Raw genomic sequence first — 19,227 nt, 5'->3', positions numbered from 1 at the left:
CTGTAATTATTTTTGCTGTACACCATAGTCATTAAAATCATTAATCCAACTAATATTTTTTCAGTACCAGCCATTGGCTCAGCACTGGGAATGCAGCAGTGGACAAGACAGACACAGAACTATAGGGATTAGAATAGAGGCAGAAAGACAGAGACATTGTTGTACAGCAAGCACTGTGGTGGAGGAAATTAAGGATGTGTGGAGGTACACAAGAGAGCTGGATAATTCAGAATGAGGGTGCATGTGGAGAGAAAAGGCTTTCTTTGCTGCAGTACAGACAAGAATGGCCAAATCCAAATAGGCCAACATAAAGTATTTCCAGACCTCACCTTGCAAAATATCCATTTAATCAACAGATATTTATCAAATAACTGCTCTATGCTACGCACTGAGGATAAAAAGGGAAAAGAAGGCAAACATGGTCCATGCCTTAGATATTTCAACCAGATGGTCTCAAAGGTGCCTCCCAACAAGAATAGTTGATTGTGTTCCCTCCCAAAACAAAAGTCTTTTGATTTGATGGCACCACGACACACCTCAGGGGTAACAACAGGCAGTCTTTCCGAGATTAGAAGGGCATATCCTTAGAACCCTACAAAAAGAAAACCCATCAAATCTCCCTGGTGTCTTAGAGAAGACAATGCATGTGGCTTTCATGAAACATCCCACAGCCCAGCTCTCTTCAACAGGCCCATAAAGGAAATGACAAATAACTCAAAGCAGCAGGCATGGAGAGCTCCAAGAAAAATCGTTCTCATTTGTATGCCAGAGAACAGAATTATTACTGTGGCATCCTTGCTTATAACTGTATATCAAGACTAGAAAACAGAAATATCTGTCATGAAAGAGGGGCACTGCCATGGTGCTGAGCCAGAAATTGGGCTTTGGGGGCTCAGAATGGAGGGAAAGACCGGATGTTAGTGTACATTGGAAACACTCATTTTTTTAAAATGAGGGAAAGATATTCAACCCCTACGTTTTGAACTTTTCCTACATAGATATTTCAGCACTTTGAGGGTTTGAGATCATTCCACAACTCGTTCATTCTACAAATATTTTTGTAGTGTCTGTCATGTGTTAAGCACTGTGCCGAGTTGTATATGAAACAGTGCTAGGACTTGTCTTTCCCTAAGACATATGGAGCACTGGTGTCATTATCAAAACCATCCCTTTCCAGTTGGTACGCACAAACAACAACAACAATACCTATAGGGCTTTCTCTTTGCCAGGTACTCTTCTAAGTACTGTGCATATATTAATTCATTTATTTGGCACAATGACCCTACGAGGGAGGTCTTCCTATCTTACAGATGAGTCAATTGAGGCACAGAGACGTTAAGTAACTTGACCAAGTTGTAGTATTTTTTTGCCTAACTACACAATCTGGTATTGAAATATATCATCCCAGAAATGTTTTCAGTACACTTTCCAGGTTCCAAACTAAGATATGCCATGCTGGCCCTTAAAGAGGTTCAATAAACAATCAAGCAATGTACAAATATTGACCATCCAAGAGGTTGCTGGCTCTGTTTCAATATGTTAAGGAAAGTGACTTAGCCTGCTCAGGCTGCCATAACAAAATACCAGAGTGGACAGTTTAAGAAACAGAAATTTATTTCTCGATGTTCTGAAAGCTGGAAGTATGAGATAAGGGTAATTTTTGAGGGAACTTCATACTGTTTTCCATCATGGCTATACCAATTGACATTCCCATCATAAGGGTTTCCTTTTCTCCACATCTTTGCAAATTCTTGTAATTTCTTGACTTTTTGAAAATAGCCATCCTCATAGATGTGAGGTGATATCTCATTGTGGTTTTGATTTGCATTTCCATGATTAGTGATGTTAAGCATCTTTTCATTACCTGTTGGCTGTTTGTAGGTCTTCTTTGGAAAAATGTCTATTCGGGTCCCTTGTCCATTTTTTAATTGGGCTATATGTTGGGTTTTTTTGTTTGTTTGTTTTTTGTGTTTTTTTTGCTATTGAATTGTAAGTATTCTTTATTTACATTGTATATTAACCCCTTGTTGGATATAAAGCTTGCAAATATTTTCTTCCATTCCACAAGTTACCTTTTTCATTTTATTGTCTCCTTTGCTGTGCAGAAACTATTTGGTTTTATATAGTCCAATAGTTTATTATTGCTTTAGTTGCCTATGCTTTTGGTGTCAGATCTAAAAAATCATTGCCAAGATCATTGTCAAGGAGCTTTCACCCTATGTTTTCTTCTAGGAGTTTTACAGTTTCAAGTTTTATATTCATGTCTTTAATCTACTTTGAATTGATTTTTGAATACGGTATAAGGTAAGGGCCCAATTTGATTCTTTTTCAAGTGGATATCCAGTTTTACCAGCACATTTATCAAAGAGACTATCCTTTCCCCATTATGTATTCTTGACCACCCTTTGTCAAAAATTAGTTGACCATATATTCATGGGTTCATTTCTGGGCTACTATTCGGTTCCATTGGTTTATGTGCCTATTTTCTAATGCCAATGCCATACTGTTTTGATTACTAGAGCTTTGTAATATACAGTTTGAAATCCGGAAGTGTGATGCCTCCAGCTTTGCTCTTCTTGTTCAAGAGTACTTTCACTATTAGGGGTCTTTTGTAGTTCCATACAAATTTTAGGATTGTTTTTCCTACCTCTGGAAAAAATGCCATTGGACTCTTCATAGTGATTGCATTGAATCTGGAGGTTGCTTTGGGTAGTATGGACGTTTTAACAATATTAATTCTTCCAATCCATGAACATGGGATATCTTTCCATTTATTTGTGTCTTCTTCAATTTCTTCATTAATGTTTTAGCATACCAATTTTTCACCTCCTTGGTTATATTTATTCCTAAATGTTTTATTCTTTTTTATACTATTGTAGTGCATGGGATTATTTTCCTAATTTATTTTTTGGATAGTTTGTTGTTAGTGTATAAAAAAGCAATTGGTTTTTATATGTTGATTTTGTATCCTGAAAATTTACTGAATTTGCTTATTAGTTTGAACTGTTTTTGTGTGTGTGTGTGTGTGTGGAGTCTAGGATTTTCTATATATAAGATCATGTCATCTGCAAACAAAGACACTTTTACATCGTTCTTTTTTATTTGAATGCCTTTTGCCTTTTATTTCTTTTTCTTGCCTAATTGCTCTGCCTAGGACTTTCAGTATTATGTTGAATAGAAGTAGTAATGCTGGGCATCCTTATCTTGTTCCTGATGTTAGAGGAAAAGCTTTCAGCTTCTCACCATTGAGTATGATGTTAGCTGTGAGGCTGTCATATATGGCCTTTATTATTCTGCGGTATATTCTTTCTATATCTAAATTGTTGACAGTTTTTAACATGAAAGGATGTTAAATTTTGTCAAATGTTTTTTCTGTATCTATTGAGACAATCAAGTGATTTAATCTTCCATTTTGTTAATGTGGTATATTGCATTAATTGACTTGCATATGTGAAACCATCCTTGCACCCCAGGGATAACGCTCACTTGGGATTAAATTTGTTTTGCTAGTATTTCGATGAGGATTTTTGCATCTATGTTCACCAGAGATACCGGCCTCTAGTTTTCTTTTCTCATAGTGCTCTGTCCACCTTTATTATTATGGGTATTATGGGCCTCCTAAAATGAGTTTGGAAGTATTTCTTACAATTAAACTTTTTGGAAGAGTTTGAGAAGGATCAGTATTAATTCTTCTTTAAATGTTTGTTACATTCACCAGTGAATCCATCTGGTCCTGGAATTCTCTTTCTTGGGAGATTTTTAATTACTGATTTAATTTCCTTACTCATGACAGAACTGGTCAGATTTTCTATTTCTTCATGATTCAGTCTTAGTAGGTGTATGTTTTTTTGGAATTTATGCATTTCTTCTGGTTTCTTCCTAGGTTATCCAATTTGTTGAAAATATAATTGTTCATAGTAGTCTCTTATGATCCTTTGTATTTCTGTGGCATTGGCTATAATGTCTCCTCTTTCATTTCTATTTTATTTTTTTGAGTCTTCTTTTTTTCTTAATTAGTCCAGCTAAAGGTTTGTCAATTTTGTCTAACTTTCCAAAAAACCAATTCTTAGTTTCATTAATCTTTTTTTATTGCCTTTCTGGTCTCTAGTTAATTTATTTCTGCCCTGATCTCTGTTATTTCCTTCCTCCTACTAGCTCTGGGCTTAGTTCTTTCTTTTTCTAGTTCCTGAAGGTGTAAAATTAGGTTGTTCATTTGAAATCTTTCTATTTTGTTAATGTAGACACTTACTGCTATAAACTCTCCTCTTAGAACTGCTTTTGCTGCATAGAGTAAGTTTTGGTAAATTGTGTTTCCATTTTTGTTTGTCTCAAGATATTTTTTGATTGTTCTTTGATTTCTTCTTTGACCCATTGGTTGTTTAGGAGCATGTTCTTTAATCTCTACATATTTGTGACTTTTCCACCTTTCCTCCTGTTACTGATTTTTCGCTTCATACCACTGTGGTTGAAAAGATGCTTGATACGATTTCAATCTTCTTAAAATTTTTAAGACTTGTTTTGCAACCTATAGTATGATCTATCCTGCAGAATGTTCCTTATGCCCTTGAGAAAAACGTGCATTCTGTTGCTGCTGGATGGAAATGTTCTATATATGTCTCTTAGGTCCATTTGATCTGATGTGTAGTTCAAGTCCAATGTTACCTTATTGATTTTCTGTCTCAATGATCTATCCATCGTTGAAATTGGAGTATTGAAATCCCCTATTCTTATTGCATTACTGTCTATTTCTCCCTTTAGGTCGTTTAGCATTTGCCTCATATATTTAGGCACTCTGATGCCAGGTGCATAAGTATTTACAATTGTTATATCCTCTTGATGAATTGACCCCTTTATCATTACAGAATGACCTTCTTTATCTTGTTACAGTTTTTGACTTAAAGTCTATTTTGTCTCTTGCGGCAGCATATGGTTGGGTCTTGTTTGTTTTTTTTTTTAAATCCATTCTACCATTCTGTGTCTTTTGATTGGAGAATTTAGTCCATTTACATTTAAAGTGACTATTGATAGACAAGGGCTTGCTATTGCCATCTTGTTAGTTGTTTTCCAGGTGCTTTGTAGATCCTTTGTTCCTTTCTTCCTCTCTTGCTGTTTTCCTGTGAGATTGGATGACTGTCTCTAGCGGTATGCTTTGATTTCTTTCTCTTTATTTTGTGTTTCTACTATATGTTTTTGTTTTGTACTTACAATGAAACTTACACAAAACATACTGTAGTTCCAAAAGTCTACTGTAAGCTGGCAACAACTTAACTATAACTACAATTATCTGATAATGGATGCACGGTATAAAAAGATGTAAATTGTGACATCAAAAACAAAATGTGGAAGGGGAGTTAAAAGTGTAGAGCTTTTGTATGTGATTGAAGTTATTGTAGTAATTTTTTTTTTCTTTTGATTTACTCTTATAAAGGTACTACTTCTATCCTGGGGACTCTATCATCATGACCTCATCTAAATGTAATTACCTCCCAAAGGCCTCACTTTCTAATACCATCACATTGGGACTTAGGGCTTCAACATATAAATTTTGGGGGAATGCAAACATTCAGTCTTTAACAATGACTACATGATATCAAAATCTTATCTTCCCAGTTATAGTGTGAGCTCTTTTATGGCATAGATTAACGCCAAACAATGTAGTAGTTAAGTACGAGAACTGAGTTCAAATCCCAGTTTCAACACTAATGAACTATGTAGCCATGGGCGAGCTACCTAACCTCTCTGAACCTTATTAAATGGCCAAAATGACAATTCCAAGCAGTAGGGATTAAGTGATATGATCAATATAAAATAGTAAATACAGCACCTGACCAAAAGCAAACAATGTATACTTGTGAAATATATATGCATATCACATAAAGCAGAGAATAAGTAGGGAATCAGTGCTACTGAAGACAAGTGTTGCAGGAGGTCAGCATAGTGAAGATCAGTATAAGCAGCAAGTTTAAGAGAAGGCTTCATGGAGGAGGTAGTGCCAGAGGATGATTAAGAATAAACAAAGAAGAGGAAGGAAGGCATTTCAAACCAGGGAACAACCTGAAGCCCACAAAAGGTTACCAGGGTAGTCAGGGTGCCAGGAACAGCTTCTGTTTCATAATATTTATTACCATTCTCACTCCAAGAAAGTTCTCTATTCCAAAAATGCACTGGGTCCCAAGGGGTTTAGAGAGAAGACTAGGAACTTGTACTACCTTCCCTGCTGATCTTACACAATTCTTCTAAGGAGATAACTTAAGTTGGTATAAATATTTCAGGAGTTCATAAGACAAAGGGCTTTGTGAAAATCAAAATGATTATCATATAGTTAGGAACTTCAGCTGTGGCTGAGCTTATATTAAAACAGCAACAATCTAAGTAATGGCAATGACTGTCAAATCATTGCAAAAGAAAAGACTATTAGTTCAATCTACCAGGAAGGCTGGCAAGCCACTGACTCTGTGACAAAGATTCAGTCAGTTTAGCCTGAACTGTGTATTTCATTTCCCCATGCAAGGGCTCCAGTGGCTATTGTATGTATCATCTCCACCAGAATCAGGAGATAGAGGTGTATCTAAGAGGCTCCGCTGTGGTCGCCTTAGCCTCTAAATTCTATTTCCTGTGGCATAGGAGCATCTTAGTATTTTCACATATTTGATTTGAAAGAATCTTCTTCCAGGTCTTTCTGACTAGTCCCCAGACTCAACATTTCATTTAAAAAAAAAAAGAAAGAAAAAGAATATCTGAGCTACTACACCCTCTTTACCAGCCCCATGTTCACAGGACAAAGTCAAAGAGGTATCTGATTATAAAGACCATGTTATGATTACTAAGAATGCAGTGAGTGTTCTACAGATAATCAGAATCTAACTCCCTTTATCAAAACAAGTGAATAAAGTACATGTTGTGACATACCATCTACAGCCCATTTGCTTTGCTAAATCTCTAGTCTGTCAATTCCTGTTATTTGCAGCAGCTCAGTCTAATTTTCCTGGGAATCTGTAAAATCATACTGCATACATGCACAATCAATGTCTTTTAAATGTAATCTGTAATAATGATTCATGTTTTCAGGCTTAATCTCCAAATGAAATTAGTATGGTCTTGGTGATTTTGAATTTAATGAATACTTTTAGTTGTATTTTATCTATTGAAAAATCAAGTTCTTCCTGCCAAAATGACCCCATAAGTATATCATTGCATCTGTATTGTATTCATAAATAGCACTAGAGATATTTAATTTAGCAATTCTATGAGCACTACAAACAATAAATAGCTCAAGGGACTAGAATGCAAATGGCATACTCAGAAAAAACTAAACAAAAGGTGACATTCATTTGCAAAGGTTCCTGATGGCTTACTGAAACTTACTGGTCAATCTAATTTATTTGATATTCATGAAATGTAAATTAAAATAAATAAAGCCCAACTTTCCTCTATCATCCAAGTAGCTACTCCATTCCAACCGACTTTCCACCGGGAATCGCATGAGTTAGATCAATATGAGACCAGTAATAGAGTGTACCCAAAAGGGGAAAGCAAGCACTAACACATTTCCTTTTTAGATAATGCTATATTGATATGAGCTAGGGGGCACAGAACTGATTGCACTATGTTAAATGAAATCTAGGATCCCCATCCCACCTCAAATTACTGATACGTAATTAAAGAACTGTGCATCCTTCTCTGCCTCTAGTCTGTGCCACAGATATATTTAAATTAACTTATTTCTGCTTACTAAATTTGCACATGCCCACTGTGGAAAATTCAGAAATTGGGAAAAGCAGGAAGAAGCTAACAGCTATACACAAGCTCATCAACTAGAGAGAATCCTCTGTTGATACCTTCATTTATTTTTTCTTCCAGTTCTTTTTTTCTACATATTGTTAATTTTTCTCCCATACAATTACGGCAAAACTTTCACATCTTAATCTTTTCATGTAACATGACATAATAGGCATTATCCAGTTTTCCAAATTTATTAAAATTTATCATACACTTAAATTTTAAATGGCCCCATAATATGCTACCAATCCCCTAATGTTGAAACATTTAAGCTGTTTCCATTTTTGTTATAATAGATAAGACAGCAATGAGGATCTAAGTCAGATCGGCAGACAAAGGACAATGAAATTTCTTAGTTTTTGTTCAAGATGTATAATTACAAGGTCAAAGGATATATGCATTTCAAGGCTTTAGATACATCTGGTCAATGTGATTTCCAGAAAGATTGTTTGAATGTACCTTTCCAATAGCAGTATACATGAATACCAGCCTTAATTGAATACTCTTCAACAATGTGTATTATCAGTAAAATACAAACAAATGAACTCACCTTTTGCCAATATGATATATTTATCCACTGAAAATATATTTATCTAAGAAATAGATGATTTATTAATTTGACTTTCCTTGATTACTAGAAAAGGAAGTTAAATGTTTTCTTATAGGTTTATTGGTTCTTTGTAGATTGTATTTTGTAAATTGATTCTTTTAAGCCTTTTGAGACTGGGGGCATGTTTAAATCAAGGAGATTCTAAATATTTTCAAAGAAGAAGAAATAAGGATTCCTTCTATCTCCCTAAATTTATCCTAAATACTGCTTTCTATTGCCCAAGCCTACTTCCCTCAATGTGGATAGCTGGCTTTCTCTCTGACTTTATAGAGAGAGATCAATTAGTTTGACCTTCAGCCTCCTCTTTTTTAAAATTAAGATCCTTTAGTCCAGTGGTTCTCAAGCTTTAGTGCACAAAAAAATCACTTGGAGTGCTGGTTAAAATGCAGACTCCTTGGTCCGTCTCCTAGAGATTCTGATGCAGCATATCTTGGTTAGGATCTGGAAAGTGTGTTTTAACAAGCACTCCAAGCAATTTTGCTATAGGTGATCTAGAATCCACACTTTGAGAAGCAGCTTTAACCACTTGTCATAGATCTTTGCTAATCCAAGAAATCCCATAGGAACTCCCCTGTGCCCTCCTCACCAGTTTCCTCTTCAGTGCTTCCCTGTGCCAACAGTTGCTGTCAGTCAGTGTGACAACCCCAAAACACTCCCACCACTTTGCCAAATGCCCTGTAGAAAAGCCATACTGCCCCTGGGCATGTAACACTGCCAGAGCCCCTTTGGCTCAAATTTTTAGAATATATCTGACCACTGCTGAGATTCCTGAGAGACACTTAATGTGTGTGTGTATGTGTGTGCGTGTTTAGTCCAACATCATGTTTGTTTCTTTTTAACAACCTTAGACCTACTTCTTATTGCTACCCCTCAGAGAAGATGAAGACACTCTGCACACATACAAGATGGTAGAAGTAGAACAGAAAAGGATATAGGCAACAGAGAGCATATGAGTGTCTCTCTTTGAGAATCTACACACCAGCGTTCTTTCTAAGTGCAATGGGAAAACAACAAGGACTTGGAAAACTAAACAATGACTTACATTAAACAATGACGGCTCGCATGCCTCTCAGATAATAAAGGCCTTGCTATCCTCTTTACCAAAGCTGTCATCCTATGTCCAGGATGATTCTGATGTTAGGCAGACTGGTAGCCGTTGGCTTTGGAGGCTAAGGTGTACGTGGAGGATGTTCCCTTAGAATGCCCACCACAATAGGGCAGAAATGGGCAGGGTGACAGAGCGGGTATACATGGGGCAGTTCTTGGCAGGCAGAGGGCAATTTGTGTAGAAGTACACTGAGACCTCTGTCACTGTGAGCTTCAGTGACCCCAGGGCCTTTTTTTTTTTTTTTTTCTCTTCCTTCCTGGCAGTGAAGCTCTAGTAAGGAAGGAGGGCTCTCCATGAAAACAGTTGCATTAGTAGTTGGTAAGCTGTTAGAAAAGTTGAAAGAACTTATTTCTGTTTCAGTCTATGGAATGGAATGGTCCAGCTGGCATAACTTCAGCTTCTTTGATACATTTCATTTTTTTTTGTCCTAAGTGGGTGGAAGGAGACAGGCGGAAGAAGTGATTCTTCTAGAGATAACTTTTAGTTAATAACATTATGCGAATCCAAAACCAGGAACTACTCAAAACGTAAAGCAAAAAACTTGCAATGGAGCCAAGAATTAGCATGCAGGGCCATATTGTAGAGGTGGTTGGGTGGAAGTGGGCATGGATGCTGCCCCTAGTGCCTCAGCAACCACTAGGGGGAAGGACCTATCTGTCCTCTCTGATGGATGGCCGAAGTAAGAGGACACACTAATTTCTAAGAGCTCCAAAGACAAGACAAGACCCCAGAGTAATAGTGACTCGGTGATTCTCTGGACAGTAATGCTATCAGGGTGTTCATACATGCCTACTGGTAGCAGGGACAATTCAAGAGACTCTCTCTCCAGTACATTTTTATCAGTACATTTTCTGGCCATATGACCTCTTGTCAGTATAAAACACTAATAATAATTGTTCCCTCTTCTAACTCCTCACTCAGCTCTCAAGTCTGAACTTGGACTTGCCCCTTAAATGGCCCCAATATGTCCACACTTATGTATTCAGACTGGGAATACAGAATACCTCATTTGGCTCTGTATGTGCGCTCGGTACTGCTCTTGGGCCCCCTTACTTGGCAACCCATTCTGGAAGTGCGTTAGTGGTTCTATCATGGCGATTTCCTTCAGAAATTGGTATTCATATTATTGCCCAGAACTGTTTGGGAAGAACCTGAGGTCCCTGCTCCAGCCCAGACAATCAGTCCATTGGGCCTGTACCCTACCCAGATGTCCAACCACAGGAAGAGATGAGGATCTACTTTCCAGGTTCTCCTGCTATGGCTTTGGGTTCTCTGTCTACACTACTCTAGGAGCCTGAGCTTGTGTAAGACACATCCTTTGTTAGCTCCTCTTCCTCCTCTAACTTGCCTGAATACAAATATCAGCTCAGGTGAAAGCTTTGGGCCTGTGGTCTTCATACTCCACATTCTTTGTCTTGAAAAGTCTCCCTCTGGGTATCAACTGTTGCCCACATGCTGATGCCTGCTAAATTTCTACCCCTAGCCTGACTTCTCATCTAAGTCCCATTTCTGTACCATCAGCTGGGCATCTCATCTGTACTAGACTGGCCTGCTATCAAGATCAAACCCAAATCTTCAAAGTCAGGGATCAGTAAGTCAAAAGGGACCTCAGAGAGCACATTCTCTTTCCTTACTTCCCAGCTTCAGCCTTCAGCCCCAAGATCCTCCAGACCCTCAAATATAATGCTTATAATTACAGGCTTTGGAGTCAATCAGACCTGGATTCAAATGCTGGCTCAGCTTTTTCTTGGTATTGTGGCCAAACATTCTACCCTTTCTTTTTTTTCCAACGTTATTGAGATATAGTAGACAAATAACACTGTGTAAGTTTAAGATGTACAACATGATGATTTGAAACCCATATACATTGTGAAATGATGACCACAATAAGGTTAGTTAACACCTTATTATCTCATACAGTTACCTTTCTCTGGCGTGTGTGGTGAGAATATCTGAGATCTACTGCGCTAGCAACTTTCAAGTATACAATAGGGAGTTGTCAACTATAGTCACCATGCTCCATTGGACTCCTTCTGAAAGGGAATTTCCTTAACATTAAATTAGGGATGATAATAGGACCTACTTTCTTTCCATGGTGGCTGTGAAGAGGAATTGAGAGAATGTAATTAAAGCACTTGCTTAGCTCAAAACAGGTACGCATGAAATGGTCATTCTTATCATCCTTACTCTAATGTTTTAAATGTTTATCTACTTTATCTCAGCTAAACCATTTCAAATCTTCTTTCACCGTCTTTCATCTGCATTAATTTCCTCAACCAACGTGTATTTATTGTGCATTTACTACGTGCCTGAAACTGTTTGGGCACCAAGGACAAAGCAGCGAGTAAAAGAGACACGGTCCATGTCCTCATCCAGCTTACAGACCAGTGGACAAAGACCTGCATTAAAAAAATACAACTCTGATCAATATTATGATGGGGAAAGTCCATATCAGTAGCTTAGCACACAGTAATGAATCTTAAATCATTTATGACTAGCCTCTCGCTTTGCTAATCCAGCCTGCACACGCCCAGCAAGCTCATCTTCCTAAAACATTGCTTTCTTCATGTAAATCTCCTCCCTGACCTTTCAATGGCTCCCCACTTCTTCGGAGATACGGCCTCAGCCTGGCCTTCATGAGGGGCCATATGCACAAATACAAAAGGCTTTGGAGTTAGACACATGTGGATTTAAATCTGGGCTCTGCTACTCACTAGGTATGTAAACTTTAGCTCCTCTAAACCTCAGTGACCTTACTTGGAAAATAAGGAAACAATTGCTCTTCCACATCTGAAACTTTTACATGGTACTCCCCGGCCTGGGATGACTTTCTCTACCCTTCCTCTGCCATCTCTGTCTGAATGGCTCCCACGTATCCTTCAACCAGTGCTTCCGGAGCAGCGGCCGATCACACAGAGAATAAAGAGATAATGTAGATGATGGCAGATGATGGTAGACTCTAAATCCCTGATCCAGTGACAAGTTCAGGGGAGGGAGGGGTGCTTAATTCTGCTCTGCTTGGCTAAGTGAACATGGATCCCAGGCTTGGAACGGTCCACACTCTACTGATCACTAACTACTATGAACAGTTACGGGAGGGAGCCCTAAGGCCACAAGACCTCAGGCACAGTTGTTAGAAATCTAGAAGGCCAACGCATCCGGGAGGCAGCAGAGCGGCTGAGCGACCCACAGCAGATGCCGCTCAACGCCACGCCTCTGTCTGCTAGCCCAGCGCTATCTCCGCTGGGCTGGTGTGAGAAGACTGGCAGGAGGCCCCCTGAGGCTGGGCTCACTTGCTGATTAACCTGGACACGTGCCCAAAGAGCTCGTCCTGCCAAACCACTAACGGGCTGATGGGTCTCCGGCCTCGCACCACGTCTAGGGCCTGCATGGCCAGCTATCATGGTCTGGCATGTGAACACATGCGCCAGGGCACTGGTCCAGACTCACATCTGAACCAGGATTAGTCCCTCTGTGATAAAGGAACCCCAAAGCTCATGCTTCTGTGTTTGCTTGATGAGGCCATTCACAGGACTCTCTCAAACACCTGCTGGATCAGGGAACACCCTCTCGGGCTTTCGGGCACACTGCTGACAAATGGTTCCACATTTACAAAGCTTAGCCATAACATCAGCGGCCTCTGAAGTTAAATCCCACTTGATGGTTTTCACGCTTCCTTCCATCCAGTCACTGAGGCAGACCCCGGGGGGCCCCGCACCCACTTTATACCTCAGCTGTCTGAGGGAGAGACACGGGGATTGGTTCGCCTTCAAGTCAACATGTCAGGACTCCCTTTTCCTCGATGCCTTCTTATTATTTTAAAGCATTCATGCCTTTTTTTAAGAGAAGGTTCCAAGAATACTTAGAGATGATTAAATGCCCCGAGTTTGTTGGGGAGGAGGAGATTCATAAGCGGGAGGGAAGGAGGGAATCGAAAGGAGAATCATTTCTTTTAACACCTTCATAAAACATCAGAGCGATGCTATAGATAGAAAGGAGAGAATCCGCGTCACCTGCCTTCTGTATTCAATTGGCCGCTGGTGAGTGAAATGACTGAGTGAAGCTGTTCGGTGATTTATTGTTGTCACCCTCTCTTCACTCCTATTGTCCCTCTGAGGCCCACAGCATGGGCTCAGGAGGAGACCGTCCCACTGAAACTGTAGGAACATTTCCGCTCACCGACGAAAGATCGTTCCGGCATTTGCCTTCATGCTGCTGGGTTCGGCCTCCGCTCCCCGCTCCTTCATAGTTCAGTCAGGTCCACTGAGTCAGAACCCGGATTCGGCGCTCTCTCGTTTTCCCTCAGATCCTCTAGCCTTTATTTAGTTTTTTATTCAGGGCTAAGGCGGTTGTTGCTGTGGCTTACATACTGGAAGGGCTTAGATGCAGAAAAAGAAAAAGCGTGTGTGTGTGTGTGTGTGTGTGTGTGTGGAGAGGTGGGGGCTTACCAGAACGTGAAGAAACTGGACACTTGCTGGCCATGGGTTGAGGTTGATGTGTGCGAGTAGGAGAAACACAGGGAAATGGAAGTCTATATTTAAATACAATATTCAATGTAACGATCGTTAAGCCGATTACAATTCCCCCTGCCGTGTGAAGCAAAGCACACTGGCCGGGCTGTATGTAGCCCTCACATCCCACAGAGCAGCTTTCTCGGCTGGGCGATGTCATCTTTTCAGCCTGCTCCTTAGTGCAAAAACGCAGTCACGTTGGCCTTATTCTCTCCATTTCTGGAACAATGGTGCCAAAGTTGCCATTCTAGGAAAGCGTGGCGAGGTTTCATGAGAAACTGATGTTTTGGGTCCAAATGACAGGCGCCCAGAGAAGCCTTCTATATCTCTAACCAGAAAGCAGCCAGAGTTACAAAGATGATTATATATGTGTCAGGCCGGGGCAAAAAAGACTTGGCTAAACTTCACCTTTGATTTCTCCAAAGAAGAAACTTCCACGCAGTGTACTTAACCCCCCAAAACCCTATTTTTAGCCTTTCCTAAGGTTACTAATAAATGAGTAACTAACGCACATCCCCAGGAGATTATTTCATGCAATGAGAGGCATGAAACAGAGAGCTAGGCCAGCTCCCTAAGTGAGGTCGCTCACTCTCAGTTAGAAAACTCGAAATGACATAATTACGTGTGTGTGTGTGTGTGTGTGTGCCCGTGTCCTCATGCATGTGAGAATATGTGCATTTGCCCTGGGTTTATTATCATAGAAGGAGCTAAGTTTGAGAGAAAGAAAATGGGAGAAGAGAACAAGAACAAGAACTTAAGTTACAGATGACCACAGGTCCTAAGGGCCTAAGAAGTCAGCAAAGTTCTTTTTGTTCATCTGAGTCAAAACCATTTTTACTACACATCTGCCAACACTTCAGGGCTCCGCTGGATGCCCAGCTACACTCTAACTGCCATAGGCTTGACTGTTTTATTCACCAGTGTGCAAACCTCCCCTCACTCACAGTTCCACACAGAATCAGGTCCTAATTCCTTCACCACGTGTCCATACACAGGATCTCTCCATTGTGATCCTCTATCCCCTGGCATGTGGAAGCTGGAACTCCTGATCCTCATCCCCTCACCTCTCTTCCTCCTGCCATTCCTCACCATCTGGCAACTCAGTACAGAAGCTGGGTTTCTCTTCGCCACTCCCTGACTTCCAATCCATGAGCAGGTTCTACCTCAAAAACAGGTCCGGAACGCGATCACGCTCAGCATCCTCACACCACCAGCACTCTGCTGGACTCCTCCACCAGCTTCCTAATTTATCTCTCCACTTGCATCTTTGCAATTTTCCACTTAATTATTCACACAATCTCCAGAGCAGCCCTTTAAAACCCCAAATCTGATTGCATCATGTCTCCGCTTAAAACCATCCAGTGGCGTCTCATGTTTCTTAGAAGGAAATCCAAACTCCTTAGCGTGGCCTACAAGGCCTTAGATGCCATGGGCCCTGCCCACCTTCCTGGCTTCATCTCCGCTGACTCTCCCCCAGGTCACTGCTCTTTTCTGTCCTTCACCCATAAGCCACTTGGTTCCTGACTCGGAGGCATTTTGCACTTCCTCTGCCCTCTGCCTGGACCACTCTTTCTTCACTCTTCATACCACCTCAGACCTGCCTAGCTGAAGAAACTTCCCCCAATTACTCTCCAGCCGTCCCCCCTGCTGTAGTCTCTTCAGAACACTTCTGATGTTGTGAGTCACATGTGTATGACATGTCCTCGCTCTGGCACAGCATTTGCACTTGACTAGGGGACGTGGTCTGTCTCTTGCACTGTCGTATCCCCAGCAGATTGTCTGGCACATAATCAGTGAGTACGTGCCGAAAGGCATGCTGGATCTGTTTCTGATTTCTTTTTTTTTTTTTTGAAGTCGGTAATTCCTCTTTCCTCCCCAGTTTCAGTATTTAGCATCTGAACTGATGGAGTTAATTAAATTATGACACAGAGGGTGGGGCTGTTTGCTGGAATCTTACCCAGGCCTGGTAGTTCCGCCACAGGCCCTAAGCCCAGTGGCCATCGTGCACTTCTCTCTGTCATATATCACCAGGAAACCTGCGTAGGAGGGTGGGGAGCTTAGCCTGGAGGGGGGCAGAGCTGCCTGTTCAGGGGTCAGGGCGGAGGGTTATAAGTTACCTCCACCTTTTTGCACCTTTTTCATGTCCCCTTTATGTCCGTAGCAGTCCCCTTGTCAGGAGCCCACTTTCATCAATACGCCCACTTCTGGGAATCCTGGACTCTTGCAAATCTCTGAGCTTTTGACTACGCAGGGCTTCCTTTCTCTCTTCCATGCTTTATCCCTGTGCCAAACTCCTATAGATCCTTCAAAATCCAGTATAAACATTGCTGCCTCTGCAAATATTGCCCTTATTCCCATTCTTTCCCCTGATTCCCACTCTATATCATACAGGTAAATCAACAATTACAAAGCAATGGGATGACTTCCTTTCTAAAGTGTAAGCTCCATGAGGTCAGGGACTGGGTTTTCCCATTTACACAGGGGAATGGGTTTGTTGATTCATTCATCAATTCAATCAGGCATTAGACATTTCTTGAGCACTTACTATCAGGAAAAATTCCAAGACCAGTGATCTTGCCACCACGACAGACACCACAGTTACTGGTAGTGACTCCAGTTGAATTTCCAGTTAGTTGAAAGGTGTCAGAAATCATGAAAATTAAATAATCAATCCCTTGCTATTTTGAATCCATGCAGATCTGAAGAATCAGTAAACTGGAAGCTTTCTGACAAAAGAAACCCAGACTGTAGTACAGAGGGATAAACAGACGGAAATCATGAAGACCAGGTTAAGATATGTATGGCAAAATGAGGAATGCCAACTGACGTCCAACAAGACTTCCACAAAGAGGTAATAGAGAGAAGGGGGAAGAGAAAACCTGTTAAGATATAATGGCAATAATTTCCCAGAATTAAAGAAAAAGATATGAATCCTCAGACTTAATAAACACACTAAGTTCCAGGAAGGATACACGACACCAAATTTGTACCTTTGTCGTGAAATCTGGACATTGTAGTGAAATTATAGTGTATATAATTAGAGAAGAAACCCAAAATTAGAGAAGAAAACCAAAAAATATTTAAAGTGAAGAAAAACAACAAAAAAAGTGCCTACAAAAGATAGACAACGGGGTTGAAATAAGACTTCTCATTGGCAACAAATGGAGTAGTTTTTTTAAAGTGCTAAGTTTGGCAGCGGGGACTAAGACGTCTCTGGCCAGCTAACCTATCGGTCAAAGAGTGAAAGTAAAATTTCAACATCTTCAGACAAAGGAAGACTTAGTTTACTGCTTAGAGAACTTCATTACAAGGATATACTATGGTTCAAGAGGAAGACAACTGAATGCAAATGAAAGGAGTAGAATGTAAGAAAAAAAAAATGCCAGGCAAAGAAGTTGCTAGTGAATCTAAATAAATACTGATTGGGAGATCAAAGAAAAAACATTCTAAGTTCCTTACAATTCTTGGAAGGAACGTAGAGAAACTGAATAGCTTTGGATTTGTAAAGCTAATCCTATGTCTTAACATTTGAAGACAAACCAGTAAAATAACAGAAACAGACACCTAAGGAAAGTTTGTTTTCAGTTGGGAGGGGTGACTCTGAATTCTACTTTCCCGGATGTCTTGATACCGTCCAAACCTCTGAGCCTGCTGACTTGCAGATTTAATGATGTCAGATACTTCTGTTAGACTGCTAAAGCAGGGCGCTCCAGAGTTGCTGTTTTGATGGTTATACCAAAGGGTAAATGCAGCACCTGTTATGTGTCATCCATACAAATGTTCTTAATGTTACCCATCAGCTGACAAACAAACTGAGGGAATGTTTCACTTACCAAAGTAATTCAATCTCATTCTCATCTCATCTGCCCCTTGTTCTCTGAAGGAGACCATCCTTCTTTACTTTTCTTTCTTTTTTTTTTTTTAGAGAGAGCAAGCGAGAGAGAGAGAGCACATGCAAGTGAGCAAGCTAGTGGTCGGGGAGGGGGGGGGAGGAAGGGACAAGCACACTCGGCGCTCAGTGTGGAGCCCAACGTGGGGCTAAATCTCACAACCTCCAGATCATGACCTGAACCAAAAGAGAGTTGGAAGCTCAACCGACTGAGCCACCCAGGCACCCCCATCCTTCCTTTTCTAACGGGATTCGCCCACTCCTGCAACTTCTCTTTCCACAGATACTCTCACAATCTCATTTTCACTAATCCTTTTAACCTTCCATCCATCAACTTTTTACCTGTTTTTAGGGAAGGAAAAAAGAAGTCTAAATTAAATTGGAACTCTGCTTATTCCCCAACTTTCTGCCCAGTGCAATAACACGTAGGAAGAAAGAAGAGGAAGAACCGAAAAATCATGGTGATTAAAACCCTGCATAAGAAACGTCTTGGTAGAAATTCTTAAATGCCATAATTACATTTATTCAGGCAATGGCTTTTTGAAATCTAGGAAGGAATTCTAGATGTATTGGCTACTAGCTTCTGTAGTTAAAGCAAAACACAAATGGCATGCAGTATCACCTAAATGCTTACATAAAACCATAAAATCATTTATAGGTGCCTCTGAGAGACCCATCACTACATTTTGCTAAATACTCCTAGTTTAAAGAAAAACATTTAATTAAGTATCAAAAGAATCAACAGAAAAAAAAATGTTATGTCTTGTGTGGAATATATTAGCACCTGATGATTAATATTTGAATCTAGAGAACTGGATTAGACATAGAGTCACTTTTCATTATCTGTTATAGTAAGAAAAGGGTTTAAATGAAGATCAAATTCAGAGAAGCTGAGATTCGCTATTCTTTCTGGGAATGGTGGAAAGAAAAAGGAGGGGCACTGGCTGGCTCAGTCGTTAGAGCATGGGACTCTTAATCTCAGGGTTGTGAGTTCAAGCCCCACATTGGGTGTAGAGATTATTTTTCAAAAAAAAGAAAAAGGAGGAAAAAACTTATCTGGTTCCTAGTGAAACAGTTGCCAATCTCTACCAGTTTAAAGAAGCTTAACAATTAAAACCAGGAAAAAAATGCTAGTTACCAGGCATTGGTGATTGTCCCTTGCATACAAGCTTCTAGGACATCAATAAAAAGTGGCTCTCCAAATTCCCATTACTGAATATGTCAACAGTTAAATCTTGAGGTTGATACACTGCTGGAAAATGTTATTGTAGAACAGAAGACAAGAAAACTGACAAGTCTATAAAAAATTAAAATGGCAAAATGAGCAGGG

General features: G+C 40.1%; 1 protein-coding gene across 5 annotated transcripts in view; it reads right to left on the bottom strand.

Annotated features, from left to right (window-relative positions):
* The window catches only part of FGF13 (fibroblast growth factor 13), a 486,720-nt gene that overhangs the window by 222,861 nt on the left and 244,632 nt on the right, over positions 1-19,227 (bottom strand). The gene's annotated exons all lie outside the window — the stretch shown is intronic.

The sequence above is a fragment of the Leptonychotes weddellii genome, chromosome X, assembly GCF_054177405.1.
Source record: "Leptonychotes weddellii isolate Sample4059 chromosome X, ASM5417740v2, whole genome shotgun sequence".
Lineage (NCBI taxonomy): Eukaryota > Metazoa > Chordata > Mammalia > Carnivora > Phocidae > Leptonychotes > Leptonychotes weddellii.
The sequence above is the reverse complement of the archived record's forward strand: the minus strand, read 5'-3'. Positions and strand labels throughout refer to the sequence as shown.